Source organism: Strix aluco, chromosome 1, assembly GCF_031877795.1.
Source record: "Strix aluco isolate bStrAlu1 chromosome 1, bStrAlu1.hap1, whole genome shotgun sequence".
Lineage (NCBI taxonomy): Eukaryota > Metazoa > Chordata > Aves > Strigiformes > Strigidae > Strix > Strix aluco.
This window is the reverse complement of record NC_133931.1, coordinates 160614430-160632443: the sequence shown is the minus strand read 5'-3', so window position 1 is coordinate 160632443 and position 18014 is coordinate 160614430. Positions and strand designations below refer to the sequence as shown.

Here is an 18014-nt window from a genome sequence, read left to right as displayed (position 1 = left end):
TTTTTCACAAGATTTTTTAAATATGATAAGCTATTAAAGATTGAAAATGAATATCTTGTCTTAGCAGTCTTTATCAGTTTTGCTCTGAGATGCACAAGTCAGATAACTGCAGCACTCAAGATAAAAGAAGCTGCCACTTCCTCACTAGAGCAGAGCGTTCCTTTCGGGTCTGAGGGCAGAGAGATCAACTGGTAGACCTGAGAGGGCTGAAAGTCGGAGGATGGGGGGGTTGAGAAGGGGAAGAGAAAAAGAGGAGAGACAAAGAAAAGGAACAGCCTGCCCAAGTTTTGAAAAAAAAGGTGTGAACAATCAGATCAGGCACTTCCTGCTGCTGAGAATCCAATTTTCAGCTAAAGCTGCTTTGCTTTGGTGTTTATTTCTCAGTCAGAACCGCCTCTCAGCAGTGATAGAAACCTACATTTTTCCTTTTGGCACTCATTAGGTGGGCAATCCACCTCTCCCCCTAGCTTAGTCCTCAACAGCCAGCCTATACAAATTGGGACAACAAAGTTAATCGCTTTATCTGCTCTCATCTTTAAGCCATTCTTTCTTATTTGGCTGCTGAACTCCTACAACAGGGAATGTTTTGTATGGGTATATCCACCACCCAGTACCATGTGACCTTGGCTCAGGCTTTTAGGAAAAAAATAAGAAAGCAGGTCAGCACACAAGCTACCAGTTCATCATAGGTAGCTTTGGGTACAGCAGCTTTCTTTCCTGCAGGCTGCAAGAATGTGCAGGGCAGGAGAACTAGCACTGCACTCCTCAATATCTCTCCTAGCACTGCTCCTGCTCCAGTGACCCCTCTTCTCTCTTGTCCATAGTATTACAGTAATATAAATAAAGCAATACGGCAAGCACCACCCTTCTCAGCCTTCTTGCACAGACCATGCTCTGCTCTGCCTCCTTATCCTACTTTGCCCACTCCTTCCAGCCACTATCTAAACCCATATTAACATGCCAAGGTGAAGCAGATTGGATCCTGACAAATCTTATTAGCTGAGATCATTTCTGAATTATGGGTGGCCAACCGGCCACCTACCATGGCAATTCACTGCTTCCGGCTCTTGCCAGGTTCCTCACCCATCCTGATGAATGTAAGCATCACAAGACAAAAACTTTTTTTGCCCACTGTGTTTGACTGGAAGCTTTTAACTTCTCCTTTCACTTGAGGTTACAACTGAAACTAATGTAATTCCTTTCACCTGGGCATATTTGTTAACTTCTCTCAGGGAGTTCAGCTCACACAGAACTTAGTAATGGTCCATTGCAAGAACAGTATGTAATGCCTGTCCTTAAATACACCATCCAGGCCATCAGTTTATTTAGCAGATATAAGGCATCTAAGCAAGGCCTAGGACCGAAGCAATTACAGAATCTTTTCTCTCCCCTTGAACTACTAAAGCAATTCATCAGCTGAGACACTCTTTATAACCAAAACCATAAGAACGTTGCAGAAAAATTATTTCTAACTTCATGTACAGAATCTGCCTAAAGGATGCTTCTCGGGCCAAAGACAGGCTCAGCTTTTTCCTTCTGAGAACAGTGATTTTTACATCTATTCTCCCACATTTTAAACAAGTAAGTGGCTTATGACTTCTAGGGAAAGAAAGAAGGGATGAGCTACAGAAAAAGAGAGGTGAAAAAGTCTATTATCTGTCTCAATTACTTTAAGACAGCCAGGGGCTTAACTGTTGTAAATTATCTCAATGGACTTACCACAAGTGAAGCCTGGCCTAAGATCTCTTCACCTGATCTTATTATTTTAAAACAACATGACCAAAAAACCAAAACAAACTATTACAAAACAGCTCCGTCTTCAACTAGTCCAGTAAATGCAAAACTACTGAGATTCTCCCAAAGACCTGAAGGTGCCTAAGTAACAGGTCTATGACACTTGTATGCCCATCACATCGATATGGAACTACTATTTGATATCTCAAATCAAAATAGTTGCCTTATATAACTGCAATTTAAAGCTTTGCCCCACATATTTATTCTTATAAATAAGAATAAATAATAAAAGAAAATAAATTAAACTTCGGCAGCATAGTAAAGTTATTTAGAGAAACTATTTATGAGGTACTGATCCTTTACCAGGAAGTTAATAACCTACACTGGAATGAACTAAAGCCCCAGGTGCTTTAAGTAACTAGCAGGTAATTAACTGATTGGCTAGAAGCCAGTAAATCATATTATTTCTATAGCTATGAACCAAGCCTTGCTTGATAAAAAGTAATGATATATATTAGCTGGAAGAAATGTATCATTATTATCTGGAAGTGTTTAAGGAGATAGCAATTCTAAGCTTACAATTCAGATGGAAAATTCTCTATGAAAAGATAATAGGAACTTATTTTATACAGTGCCTTTTCTCTTAGAGACAAAATTGCTTTACAAACAACAATTTGGCCAAGGTGCACTACGGCAACTGCATAGGCAGATCTAGCAGTCTCTAGGCACTTTGCAACAGCTCACACAAAACCACATTAATTATTTCAGCAGAAACTGAAGAACCTGAACAAGATCGGGGCTTTGTTTTGCTAGGCATCATGAAAACAGAAACACCTTCTTCCAAGAAGTTTACAATTTAAACAGATTAAAAAAACAAATGAAAAGGTGGAAAGTGACACAGAGAGATGAAGTGCTAATGGCAACACATGGGTCAAAGACAAATTATCTTCCAGGGCAACCAAAATGGATGGTGGGGCTTATAAAGGGAAGAATAACTTAAGTGGTCAGCTAGGTCTTGCACACCCCTTCTCTTCTGACCCAAAGGCTACTATCCCATTATTGGAGACCCCTCAAATTTGTCAGGTGCACTGCACATGGAATTACGCTCTAGTTTATGTATGTCAGAAAGAACTAAGTCAGTAAAGACATTATCTAAAGGCTTTTAATTAATCCTGCCCCTGTGAACTGAGCCAAACTAAGGAATGGTCATCCAAGTAGCTCACTGAGCTCTGATAGTTCAGGGGGACCAAAACCTCCAGTGAAGACGCTGTGATGTGCAATTGGGAGCAGTAGCTTTTTCAACCAGAACAACTGAAAGCAGAGACCTGAGCCCTTGGCCACCGTGCTCAGCTGAAGAGCCCCAGGGTGCTATTTCATGCTTTTGGTATTGGAAGAGATGACACTAAGAGCACAGGGGCGCAAGTGCACTGCAGTGCTAGCTCAGTGTGAAAATCTGCACTCCGTGGCATTACCACAAATTACAGCCTTTCCAACCTGAATATTCTGTGTTAAGCTCCACTCCTCAGAAATAGCTCTGTCTGATACAACTCCAGTATCATTCAGTGAACTAGGGAACGGAGACATAACTGAAAAATCAACTGTTTCATTGTGCTGCTTAGTGGAAGAGTACAGAAGGGGGAACTCAATAACACTGCCAATAATTGCTACCCAAGTTATTGGGAGCAGCGTATATTCAGTCCAGTAGTGTTTGAAATTATGGCAAGAGCCTACCCCTTCAGCTCCACCTATGCTGAGGAAGAGTTATGACAAGATCATATTATCAGCCCATGATATCTCTGAAAGAGTTTCTCATAGGCAATGTGAATGAAGAAACCAAAGTCCTTCTGAGTAATGTCCTTCATTTTAAATTGTGTCTCTTCTGCTAGGAACCAGTGACCTATTTCCCTTTAATGACCGAAGTTGAGAGGCCAATTTTAGGGCTAATTATTAATGAGTATGTTTTTACAAAAATTGTTCTAACACCACAATAATCATAGAAACAATTTATATTATATTTACATTTACTCTTTTGGGTAAATATAAATAACTTCCTGTCACTGTGAGACAGGGTGTGAACAGCATCTCAAACACAAAAAGGAAGGTCTTGGCTCTGAGCTAACTAGTCCTGAAGCTTTTTGCAGAATACAAGCAAGTATTTTATCACACTTTCAATAGCCCTGCAAATTCAGGTGGGGGAAAAGACTCTACAGAACAGATGTAATTCTTGCAGACTGAGTAAGACAAGGGCATAAAAAGGGAATACATTTATACACAGTACCAATACCTGTGGAAGAAAAGCCTAAATTTATAATTCTTACATGTTGTTGAGAGACCATTCTCCATAATCTTTGAGAAGTCGAGCAGATTGGGGGATGTCCCAGAAGACTGGAAGAAGGTTAATGTCACCCCCATCTACAAGAAGGGCTTAAAGGAGTATCCAGGAAATCATAAGCTGATCAGTCTTCCTTCAGTTCCTGGGAATCCTCCTGGGGGGCTGTCACAAGTCAAATGAACCATGGGAAAAGCCAGCATGGATTCACCAAGGGCAAATCGTGCTTGACAAACCCAATCGCCTTCTACAACAGTGACCTGCTTGGCTGATGTGGGGTGAGCAGTGGACACTGACTGCCTGGATTTCTCCAAGGCTTTCTATATGGTTCCCCACAGCCTCCTCCTAGAGAAACTGATGTGTTATGGTCTAGACAAGTGGTCTGTGGGTGGGTGGGGAACTGGCTGATGCTGCACCCAGAGGGTGGTGGGAAACAACTCCTTTTCAAACTGGCAACCTGTCACAAGTGGGGTCCCCCAGGGATCGATCTTGGGCCCAACGCTGTGTAATATCTTCACAAGTGACCTGGATGATGGGAGCAAGTGTACCCTGATGAAGTTTGCTGATGATACCAAACTGAGTGGGGAAGTGGACACTTCAGAAGGGAGAGCCACCCTGCAAGAAGACCTGGACAGGCTGGAAGAGTGGGTTAACAAGAACCTTATGATGTTCAACAATGACAAGTGTAACGTCTGTCACCTGGGAAAACATAATCCAGGAGTGCAGCACAGACTGGGATCTACCCAGCTGGAGAGCAGCTCTGCGGAAAGGGACCTGGGGGTCCTGGGGGACAACAAGCTCAGCATGACTGCTGTGGCAAAGAAAGGCCACAGGACGCTGGGCTGCATCAACAAGGGCAACAACAAGTAGAGATAAAGAAGTCATTGTCCCACTCTATTCAGCACTTGTCAGGCCACACCTGGAATACTGTGTTCAGTTTTGGTCCCTGCTATGCAAAAAAGATGTGGACAGGCTGGAGAGGGTCCAGAGGAGGGCCACAAAGGTGATCAAGGGGCTGGGAAGCCTGCCATGTGAGGAGAGGCTGAGAGAATTGGGTTTATTCAGCCTTGAGAAGAGAAGGCTTAGGGGAGACCTTATCACCATGGTCCAGTATTTAAAGGGTGGCTATAAAGAAGATGGAGACTTTCTTTTTACAAGGAGTCACATGGAAAAGACAAGGGGTAATGGGTACAAGTTACTGCTGGGGAGATTCTGACTGGACACAAGAGGAAAATTTTTCACAATGAGAACAATCAGCCACTGGAATAATCTCCCCAGGGAAGTGGTGGATTCCTCAACGTTTGACACTTCTAAGATTTCAGCTGGATAGGGTGCTGGATCATCTTGTCTAGGCTGTGCTTTTGCCAGGAAAGGTTGGACCAGATGATCCTTGAGGTCCCTTCCAACCTGGTATTCTAGGATTCTATTATTATTCCTATTCTATTATTCCTTGCAATTAGCATTTAAAATATTTTTTTTCTTTTTTCAAACAGATCTTGAAATTTATCCATGTTTTTGCCTAAATTCAAATTTATGACTTCTCCCCTAAAACTGCCTTAGTATATCCCCTCTGTTCCTTTTCTAATCTTGTACTTCTTCTAGGCACACAATCTGTTTCCCCCATTCATTTATTGATTCAGTAACCTGGTAACCATAATTAACCCGCCAGCATAATCTACACATAAGAGAAGCCTGCTTAATTAATGATTTGGAGAACTGGTAGTAATATATATGTGATAATATATGGTAGATATGCAGAGAATTGCTTGGTTTGCTTGCTACATTTGACTAACACATTTTTGTCTCAGCATTAATGAAAAATACCAGTTACCAGCAACAAAATGCATAATCTGTATTTATGTGCTTTCTCTTTTTCTCCTTTGTCCTGCAGAAACAGCAAAAACATATTTAACAAATCCGTGGCTTTGTATGGCTGCAGATTGCTAGCCAGGGGATCATTTGCATCTCAAACAATTCCCTCCCACCCGTGTGTTTCCACCTGTGTTATCAGGACTGTATGCAACTGTTATTATATACTAAGTACAGTGCACTACAGACATCTCTCTCCTGGTCATCTGCAGCTCCGTTTAGCAAATCACCTGTCAGTCCATAATAGTTTTCTGCTTTGCAGTTGGACACTGGTCTTGCTAAAAGGCTTTTAAACTATTTAAAATAGGTCTATCCTTAATTTGAAACCGAAAAGGCTTAGCTCCTGTTACTAGTATTTTAAATTTGCAGCAGTGCACAGGGCTTTAAATAAGCATGATGAAGAATGTCACCTGCTCTCAGGATATTCTGTGGTTCCAAATGAAATTAGAGAGATATACAGGTGCTTTCTAAGCTGCTGCTACAGGTGCACGTCCGTGCTACTAGATTCAGCAGTAGCAAGAGCAGCCAGTCTTCTGTAGTAGTACTCGGCACTTTCTAGGATTGAGCCCATTCTTAGGAATTTCACCCCAAATCCCTCTTTTTTTGCTCTTTTTTCTGCTGTTGGTGATTCGCAATTTTTCATGCATACTTCCAGCCCAGGAACAAACGTCAGTTTTACAAATGCTGCAAAGAAAACAATGGTTGCTATTCTTAAATTGTCTGTGTACCCAAGAAAGGCCCATCAGCTACAAATGTCTCATACGTGACTTCTCTACCATCTGTACCACACAAAGAACATAGAAGCCCCGTAGTTCTCAAGTCAATGGATCACCAACACTGGAGCTGGCAGCCTGCTTCTATATGGACTGGATTATGGATCTCAGATGAAAAACTGCTGTATATCTAGGAAGGTAATTATATGTTTCCTACAGAAGTGCTGTGCTTCTTTAATCACTCTGCTTTGAGCTGTAAATGTCATAGAGATCTCAGCTAAGCAGAGGCAGGATTCATTAAGCAATTAAATATGAGACTACAAGGAACCAATGTGCTGATGAATTAGGAAACACTATTCTTTTCTCAGTGCATTGATTCAATATTGAGCAAAAGCCACACAGACAACACGTCTCTCTAAAAAGTTCACACAGAAGTAAAACACAGGGAAAATGAAACAACTCCCATCAACAAAAACCTCCCCTGAATTTCAGCCAAAAAACAAGTTACACAGTCATCAAAACAAAATCTAACTTTAAAAAAAAATTTGTAAACAATTTAAAATCTTAATGCTCACTTTGGGAAAAAAAAAAGGAAATAAAAGAATTGATCAACCCGTTTAAAAACAAATTCTTAAGTGCAAAAAAACACAACTGCAAGAAAAAAACCTGAGTATCAGTAAATATAGCAGGAGTAATGTGCTGTCAGAGACAGAGGCAGGAGAGCAACTGTGTTTTCACTAGACTGAGTTTCTGGACTGTCTTCAGGTACACTTCCACGCAGAGTTCATTACAGTGATTCATATTCAAGGCTGCCGGGTTTGGAGTAATCTCTTGTCAGGTGTTAGATTTAATATTCCTACAACCCTCACTTAGGATATGATTTTCTCTTCTCTTTGCTGTCATTCTTCTTCCATTCTGTCAAAGCCGGGAGCTCTGGTACTCGCCGTGCTGCCTTATGCCCATTGCTGTAACAGCCTCCGCACGCAGGAGCAGCCCCATGCTGTGTCACAGCGAAAATCAGGAGGAAAGAGCCCAAACATAAAACAAAGTACTTGCTGCCATCATTTTGTCTAAAATCTAAGTGACCTTTTCATGACAAGGCTACGAGGCTTGATGCCACTGAGGGAAGAATCAGGAAGAAGTTTATTCTTTTCATTTTCTCCTTTTTTTTTTTTTTCTCTCTGTTTGAAAAATGACACTTAAAGCAATAATGTAGCATTTAATCAGGTTTATTTTTTGCCCTGAGTGTACATCTATTATTACTAGGTAACAGTAAAGAAACACAGATTAGGGCACATACCCCAAAAAAAAATTTAAAAAATCCACTTAAGTGAGTAATGTTAATCCTGACTTTTTTCCCAATAAACTATTTGTTTTGAATGTCCTTAAAGAATAATTTGTTACATCAAAGATCCTCACAAATCAAACAAGCTGCTGAAACACAGGCAGGAGATCCTACTTGTGTCTCAAATCCTGTCTTTTCCAGAGGGAGAAGGAATCCAAGCTCTCTACAATCATATATTTGCATCTTATTGACGTCTGGTCTCTGACACCAGGAATTCCCCGGAGGTTTGCAAGCCCTTCCCGCAGTGCCACGCACCGTCCCCAGCGCTGGGTTGGATCCTGGTTTGCAGACTCATGTACAAGTGCCCCGAGCTTGTTCTGGACTGTGGCTCCTCCTCTGCCGAGGACATGCAGTTGATAATCGAAATCTCTCATCCAAACGTTGCCTACGTAACCCCTGATCGCTGATGAAGGATCCGCCAATTCTCAAACGTCAAACCCCACAGACACCATGCCGGCTGGCCTTTGTAATCCATCCCATCAGGTTGCCTTTCAAATACCATCTTCTTTCACTGCTTCATAAGTACAATGTGCCTCACTAACAAAACTTTACTGTAACCTGTCTACTGGTGTCCTATACCTAAAACAAACACATACATCAAAATATAACTGAAGGTAAAGTAACTGAAAGAATGTGCAGCTAGCTTTTTTTCTGCATCAATTACCTGATTATCAAGTGAAATGGAGAGGCTTCAACATCAATTTTATTTCTGAAGTTTTTAAATTATATTGTTTAATAATTCAGTGTGACGTGCACTGACTTCAAGCTTAGAATGCAACTTTTTATTTCTTCATTTCATATTTTCCATTGCTGCAACATTGATTTCTGACACAAGGAAGATAAACAGCTACAAACATGATGGAATACCCCAACTGCCTGCAATTTTAATTGCCAGTCAGCATTGTTATCAGGCAAACTTTAGTAGCACACTGACTCTATTCCTACATGGAAAAAACTGACAAAATAAAATATCACCTTTATTAGCATTAAAACATATACATTTTCACAAAGGATCAGACTCTAAAGAGAAAAAAAGCTCTTTTTTTTTGATTTGCCATTGCTGATTCAATGCCAGCAGCAGCAGCCTGTGTGTAATCGCTGCTCCCTACCCCACAGTGAGCAGGACGGGGGGCAGGCAGGGAGGCAATATGCAGAAAAGGGTGGTCAGCTGTGCCAAGATAGCAAAGAAGGGGAAACAATCTCCTACTGCTACTGGCCACCAGCAAGACTATGTTCCTCATCACAGCCACAGACAGTGCTACTGTCTCTTCCACTTCTACTGAAAAATATGCATTAATCATAGAATCATAGAATGGTTTGGGTTGGAAGGGACCTTAAAGATCACTCTAGTTCTAATTGAACTATCTAATTAATAATACAAGCCAACTTGCAAGTGTAAAGCAATGAGCATGATAAGTTCATATTCATGTCTGTGATTAAATATTTTCAGTTAACACATTTGTATTTCAAATTTTGTTTGCCTAAATTGGATTTGCAGTAGCCTGCAACTCATCAAAAAATTAATCACACACTTATTTCAAATAGCACAAAATATATTAATTCTCATGCTACTAAAACACACGCTGTTCCTTAGCAGCCCAGAATAGATTTCCACAAAACCATTTTATATCATAGTCTAACAAAAACTTTCGTGCGTCAAGGAAATTTCAGAACTCATAAAAGTCAGAAAATCCAATTTTGTAAAAAGACAACTAGAATATTACAATGCATAAATTTCTGAACCAGTCAAACTTGCACCAACACCTTCTTGAAAAATTATTTAAACTATTGAAAAGAATAATCTTGGTCTAAAAGTTGTTTGGAAATAAGTCTCAAAAAGAGGGACAAACAAGAAACCAGAGAAGGAAAAATTGAGATGGTAAATACAATTTCTTAATGCACACGGAACTGCTCTTTACAATGCATTTTCTAACATCTCGATAATATACAGTTACCCTACGTTCATGCTACACACCCATGTATAGATCATTTCCCCTACTCTGAAACAGGTAAACCATTCAATAGATTTTCAAGCAAACAGTAATAGTTAAATATTAAAAACAGCATCAGGAGAAATGGTTAAAAGAAAAAAAAAAAAGGAAGTATTCTATCTGAACAGAAAAAAAAAAAGGTTTTATGGGGCATTCTTTAAATGCACCATAAACTGATTTAATTTTAGAAATGGGTACATCTTCTGAAACTAGCCCAAATTAAGTGAATAATTTAAAACACTGAAATTAAACCAGTATCTTAGAATTACTTGTCTAAAACATTGGGAGCAGATAGTATCACTACTTCATTTATGACAGTTTCACCCCTTTGCATCGGACCAAACCTCACATCTTTTCTGTTCTTTTAACGCAGATTTGGCAGTGTTAAGCTACAGTTGAAGTTTCCTCAAGAAACTGGAAATATAAAATTAGCTATGAAGTAGATTTGATCTTACCTGCTTTATTTCATATTTGGAATAGCTACAAGTACATACACACTGTCATTTGCACCAATTTAAACCAGAATGGTTTCATGGAAGCAGTGGATTTGCATTGCTAGAACTCTGGTACTGGCACCTAAATACAGATCCAAGGACGAACCTGAACACAATTTTGATATTACAATGTATTGCTCCTTCTAGGAGAAGCAGTTTTAGCTACCTGAATCAAGACTAATCTTGATTCCCAAAAATCTTCCTACACAAAATAAATCTGAAATTGACATAATATTCTTGCTAAGCACTTTGCTTTTGCTATTTTTTTCAACACTCAAGAAGGAAGGTCAGCTAGTATAAGCTAGCATACAGACATAAAATATCAGATCTACGGTATAATTTTGTCAAAATTGTTTCTTTTGTTATTCATATTTGAAAAAAAAAAGAGTGGAAAAACCCATAAGAAAGGACAAAATATGATATTTGCATTCTTAATGTGTCAGTTAACATTTTCAAAAGAAATAGTCACCAACAAGAATAATTTTGGGGAAGTTTTTAGTTATCTTGATGAAATGATATATTAAATCATCACAAGACACAAAGAAAGCTTATTTGGACAGGCAGAATCAGCTACAAACCAGAGTGGAAGCTGTAATTCTGAGTACAAAATGGGATTTCTCATTTGAATTCTCTTACATAATGCAAATGCAAAACCAATACTGTTCTCCCTGAAAAAAAAAAAAAAAAGTAAAATCAACATCTATATGCAAACGTTATGAATGAAGATGGCATAGCAGTAGTTTCCCAGTTCATAAAAGTGACAAAAAACCCCTCTCTTTAATGAAGGTATAGGATAACCTTAAGATGAAATTTCCACGTGAAAATATTTGTAGGAGGCAATCTAGAGTTTACTGAGCAAAAACGAGTGTATGTTCTCAAGGGGAATAAACTTCTATATGGCAACTCTCTTCACAGCAAGACTGCAAACGGAATCAGAGGCTGCACTTACGATACACAACCTGTGGACCATCCAGGACACGCCCATGGGAAAAACACCAGGCTGTATCAGTGTCCTCTTTCCTCCGTGATGAGAAAAATTTCACCACCATCTGCCTTCTGCTGAGGATTTTCACTGAAAATTTTATATTCTGGTCCTCCTGAGGATACGCACTTAGGACACAGCTTTCCAGACAACAGTGCAGCTGAGGAATATAATGCCATTTGTTCACCAAAGTCCTGAGATGATCTTTATCTAAGTCATCCCTAAAATAGGAAAAGTAAGTGCAAAACCGGAAGTTTTGTGTGCATGCTAGATGAGGTTCCAATTCAATGCCTACATGTTTGGCAGTTTTCTGAGGGGAAAAAGGCTTAAAGTGAATGGAAAAGTAGAGTCTCAGTGGGGACTTCAGCCCCCAAATTTGGGACTGCTCAGTGTTTTAGGAAAACCTGCAAGCTTCTGGATTATTCAAAAACTAGTTTTAGTAGCAGATCTGTTCCAAAGATGATCAGTACATTGCAGATGATTTTTATTAAAATGCTACAGAATTACTGCTTCAGACCTTAAATTTCAATGTTACAAAGATAAACAGCCCTAGAAGTGCAAAATGAACGAACTTTTTTCTCTCATTTTGGTCCATATTTTTGATTTTTAAGAAGAGAGACTGGACTTAAGCGTATATTAAAGTCTGAAGTTCAGAAGTAAATTCATGGAAACTGGGTAGGAATTCTTTGTTTTGTTTAAATTGCCTCCTATCTAACTGTATTATATTTGCATCCCTTGATCATAAGCTAAACCATTTAATCTTTATTGAACAAAAATATTGGCCGCATCTGTGGGGCCATTTTCTCCTTGTAGTTGAAACCTGTGCATTCAATAAATAAAATGTTAGATTTAGCACACCTGAGCTCATTCTGAAAGTCTGCTTTAAGAACACATTCCCAGTGAAACAAACAAGCAAAACCCCAAGACACAGTCTTGTTCAAATGGTAATATATTACACATTGTATCTGTTGCTTTTTGTTCTAAAATGGTTTAATGAAAAAAAACCCCAAAGAACTATACAGTAGCTGTGAATCTTACTATATCAAGTGTTCCTTTCCAATGTTGCTACTTAATTGTAAATTATCATCTTTTTAAATTTTCCATAGAAACATGGCTTATGAGGGTGGGAGAAAAAATTACCCTAAGTGTATCTAATATATTTCTATTTAAATCAGCCAAGTGTTGGCCAAAAAGAATATCAATATTCTATTTAATTTACAAGCTCTGTTCATAATAAACACTTCATTATCAGCAAGAGAAAATATTAGAAGAGAGCACGTTCAAATGTGATTTGAGTCACTGCACCAATCCCATGCTACCCTATCTACCAGATGTGCTGGAGATTCCAGATTAGTACATAACATTTTCATTTAAAGTAGTGTGTTCCTGCACTTGGCCTGGTTTAAATCAGTATTGTTAGAGAAGAGCTGGTAAAATGTAAAAAAACAAACCCTTTTACTTGGTTAATCTGGATTTCAACTTTCAGAAGCCCTTGGAGCCTACAGTATTATTACCTACTGGGCTTTGAAGCACAAGAATTATACAGAAGTCAGTCTTTTCACCTGGCTCTTATCTCCCTGTTAAAACAGGGAAGAGAACTCCTGTCTTCCCCTGATACTCAGTTCTCTCTCCTTCTGCTCATCCATTCTTGACCAGGTCCTCTGCTAGCTCCCCTTGGAGCCTTACATTTTGAAGATTAAAGACAGTTTAAAAAAAACCCCACAAAACAAACAGAAAAACAACATCAAAAAACACAAAACAAAACAAAAAAACCCCACAAGCAGCACATATTAGTGTGTGAAAGGAAGGACTTTCCTCAGTTCACCTAAAATATTTATTTCCTCACTACTTTTTACTAGTTTACTTACAAACGTGTTTGGTAACGTATTAAGACACTCAAGGTCAAGTTCAACCAGCCCACTTTAGCAACATTTGTTTAGAGCAGGAAGCAGGATCCTCCCTCTTAAGAGATGAAAGCAAACCAATTTCTCTTACTCTTGATTTGATAATAAATGACTAAGCCAGCAGATAGCCATCTTTCTGCAGTGTGAAACACCCAACGCTGGGGGACTGTTCTCCCTAGCAAGGAACAGGAATAGCGATGCCCTGATTTCACACATGACACTCACTGTCACACATGACCTGGAAAGACATCTCTGAATCCTCGATTCACAAAATGCTACACGGTGCATCTGTTCCATAAAGGCAACAAGCATAGTTCCGCCAATGAAGAAAAAGATCTGCTGTCGCTGTGCTTAACCTGCACGAGGCCTCGCCACCTGCTTGAAACAGTCACCAGAGCTTCTAATGGATTCAGTAATTTGGAGGATTGTTTTGCTTAAAGATGCAATGATTTCTCTGTGAAAGCTGAAAACATGATCAAACTGCCATCTTCGTAAACTAAACTAAGGTTAAAGAAAAGAAAGAACTAGAGACCCTGGTGCTTTCATTTATCTTGTCCACAGGTAAAACCTGAGTATTATCAAGTCACAGTTCAACCTATCAATAGTCCCCCAGCAGAGAAAAAGAGTTTCAGAAATTTGGTTTAACAGCTAGCTTTGCCATCTTAGAAACATTTGATGTTGCTGCTCTTTTAGCAAACCAAAATCAATAGCTGTGAACAACAGAAGTAGGTTAAACTTTCATTTATGCCATTAATTCTTCCTGTAGCCAACCCCACTCTTAACTTTTACAGTTTTAAAAGTCTTAGCTGGAGGGGCATAAAATGATATTTGCTTTAAGCCACATTTTGAGAGGTTCCTGCACACAGCTGGTCCTCACGCCCTGGAGAAGGTCCCTGATTTCAGTGAAGCCACCTGTGCTGAGCAGAGCTCTGCTCCTCAAATATCAGGATTCAAATCATACTTATCACTCTGTCTGAATACAAGGTGCCCATAACAGTTCAAGCCCTAATGCTATATATATCTTTACTCTTTCTCTCTTCACTGTCTTGATCTCTAATAGCTCCCTCTTTGCCATTTCATCTATTCCAGCTTCCAGATGCACGCATCATCTCATCAATTCACGGCGACACAAATACCCTGTCAGCCTCACCCTTCCTCCCACATGCACCAAAAAATTCATCGCCTCTTCTTCACCCATTGTCTCACTTCTCCCTGTTACTGCTCCCCAGTCCTGTTGACTCCTATTTCAGGGTCTGATTTATGAACTGTACAATTATTTTACTTTACTTAAAATTTAACAATTGTGAGAGCAAAGTAGAAAATGTAACCAGAAGAGAATGGACTTTCTGGGATTTTGTACAAACATATTTAGAAAACAAAGAAAAGAGGACATGTTCTCATAAAATAAGCAAGAATAAAAGGGGAGCGGTCATGCTATTTCCCTCGATATGCAATAACCTCATACACTGTCCTACCACTCTACCAAGGATGAGACCGCCGAGCCAAGAGGTCCCACTCCAGCAGTTTCTCAAAGCCCCAGTCACACTCTGGGCAGGCATGGGATGGAGGCAAACAGGCCCTGGCGAGAGTGGTCTGTGCGCAGGGAGCTGCAGAGACAGCACTGCTATTGCTCTCTACCTCTGAAGGGCTCTCAAGCCACTCAAGAGCAGGGAATTGTGTGCTACCTTATGCCTGGTGCAGAGATGCTGCCTCCTTCCAGCAGCAGACAAGGGTCACAGTGAGAAGTCCCCGCTGACCCTACACCCCCCGTCACCACAAATCAAAGACAAAGCCTTTGCAGGAGGAGGAGACACCCACCTGCCCCCATGGAGGTACCCACCTGGTTCCCAGAGTACAGAATGGGGACAGATGGGAAACTGAATTCTCTCTCTTTTCTTCCCAGGCATGAGTGGTGCATTTCCTCACATATAATGAAAAAAAAGATGAAGTATTTTAAAGAAACATTTACTTCCTGACACAGCTTAATTCACCAGGGCATTCCCAGTCTCTCTTCTTCTAAAGAGGAATGACACCACCCATTCAACAATAAACCGATGTAATATGGGTTTGGAAAAAAATAAAACTAAAAAGGAGAACTACCAAACGACTGTTCTGTTAAGAATACTAAGAAAGAAATGTTTGTATAAGAAGAGGTAATTAAAAGCAACTGTACAGAAAAATAAAAATAACAAATAATTAAAGTTAACATTTAAATTATTATTGCAGTCTGTAAGAGACCTGCAAACTTTAATAATATTGTTTAGAACATCAGTCATTTTGCTCTTGCTGAAATTCATTTTTGATAATGCAATAGTAACATCTCAGGAATGATATTAAGTTTCTACTTTGTATTAAAGTAGAATTGTATTAGCATGGTACACTATGTGTATCCCTGCTGGGATTACTTTCATGCTGGAAAAAACAATGTTATTTTTCTATTACTGAAATAAGTTATCTATTTTGACAGTGGAAAACACATTTCACTGAACTATAAACTAACAAAATCTCTCATCTAAAAGGATATCACTAAAGTTTCTCTTCTGGTGTACTTGCAATTCCTAGCCAGCAGCAATTCTGCTAATTTTTTTGCATGAACTCATTTGATTTGTGGCATACCAGTGAGCCCAGATACTAAAGTTAGCATGTCCAGTCCAATTACTCTTGCTTAATCCTTGACCAAACTATTGGGAAATCTGCCTGAGGAAAGAACAAAAGATTGCAACTAACAGATCTGTGTCTTTCTGAACAAAACCCAAGCGTCCCCCTTCCAGGATCTCCCTTGACTCAGTCTTCGCATTTGGCTACCTGCACCCTGAGAGAGTGAGGCCCAAAGCGGCTTGGAGGGAGGGAGAAATGAGGAATCAGAGTTATGTTTATATTCAAACACTTCTGTACTTTACTGACATCATTTTCCATAGCACTCAGCCTCATCCTAGCTTTTTTTTTTTTTTTCAGTTTAAGCAGTGGGATCACTGGTTTCCATTCACATTTCACACTGGTGCATTACCTTGAACCTCCTCCAGCTGGTCCTAACTCACCAATTTCTTGTCAGGGCATGGAACAAATGAGCTCTAACAGGGATCTAAAAGGTGAAGAGGGGAAGAGAGGGGAGTCACCTTATCCCATAAAATCTGCCTGGTACAAGCTGTAAACAGTTCCAGATGTGAATTAGGGAGGTTATCAAAGACAGGCCTGGCATCAAGCCCCTCACTAATGGATCAAGCCCCCCACTAATGAATCAACACCATGGTTATCAAATACTGGTACTTCAGCAAAGCCTAGGTTTTAGCCACATAATTACTTCAGTTCAAACCCAAGTGTGGGTATTTCCAAGCATACGTCCTAATTTGCCATTGCTAATTGATATGTAATTTACAGTGCATTTTGTATTGGTTCTGAAGCTGACCAGTACACATCCTCACGCTGAAGCCACACATCACACTGCACCTGCAGAGTAAAGGAGCTTTGATAAAAAGAGATTAAATTATCACATAGGTGGTGCAAAAAACAGCATGGGTATCAAGTTTGGGACTGGCTCATCTACACCACGTTGGTTCCAACTGCTGGCCTGAGGGGCATTTTTTTTTTTCTTTAGTGATAACACCAGATTCAGGAAGAAGATAGGGAACTTGAATATATTCTAGAAAAGCTACTAGCAATCAGTTGGGGTGCAGAAAATTACACCTTTGAGCTAAGAACTAGCTTTCTGTCAAGTCTGCCCATGGCAGCAGGTGTCGCTGTAAGGCAGAGGTATGGCAATTGGCAAATTATTGGGACACAGACAAGAACAGAAGCAGGCAAAGATGCTTTGTGGTACGTGGTAAGAACACGGAAATTCTTGACAGCTGGTCGCTATGCACACTTTTTGTGCTAAGTGTTTTGTTTGCAAACATGATCAAACAGCAGATTGCTAGTATACACCTGCTTAAAAAAAAGTATGGAAACTCTTACTATTGAGGTAACAGCTTGCATAACGGCATTCATTATGTGCAGTTTTCCATCTACTTACTGAGCGCTCAGTCCTCTTCCACACATTAAGGAGTTTACTGCTACTCAGTGCAAACAGAACTCCATGAAGCACATGGTTAAGCACCTCTGGAGCAAGGCTCATTGTTGACTCCTCTAAGAACAGCTGGGACCTACCCAAATGGTGCCTTGCAATGGGCCTTTTAGGGCTAAATTCATACTTAAATTCCTGTCACTCTAGTGTCCAGTCATCCCAGGTTATGAATATCGCATCTTCTAGGGTTACACCCAGCACAAAACAAGGGCCAGAAAGCCTCTTTGTTCTGCTCTTCACTTGTGTGCTATTTCAGCCAGAGGCTGGTATTAAGGAGCACCATTTCTGACCTTCTTGGTACTTGAGGATTCTGTAATGTGTTTCCTTCCACACTGCCTGGAAATTGCACAGGCTGATGCCTCCCTGAGAGGAGAAGGTTTTTTCCAGGAGGGTTTTCAGCCTGCTGTCAAGGAGTCTCTCCCTTCTACTCCTTCATGCCTGAAATATTAGCCTTCAGTTACTGCTGACACAAAAAAGCCATTTTCTGCTACAGCATTGAGCCATTTTACAAAGAAACTGCCAGAGAAATTAAGAACTAGTCTCCTACTACAAAGGCTGACAAGGCAAGGGGAGTAGTTTAAATAATAACAAGG

The 18014-nt window shown here is 39.9% G+C and overlaps 1 protein-coding gene across 2 annotated transcripts in view; it reads right to left on the bottom strand.

Moving 5' to 3' along the window:
• TPK1 (thiamin pyrophosphokinase 1) overlaps positions 1 to 18014 on the bottom strand; it is a 321381-nt gene that overhangs the window by 200585 nt on the left and 102782 nt on the right. The window lies entirely within an intron of this gene.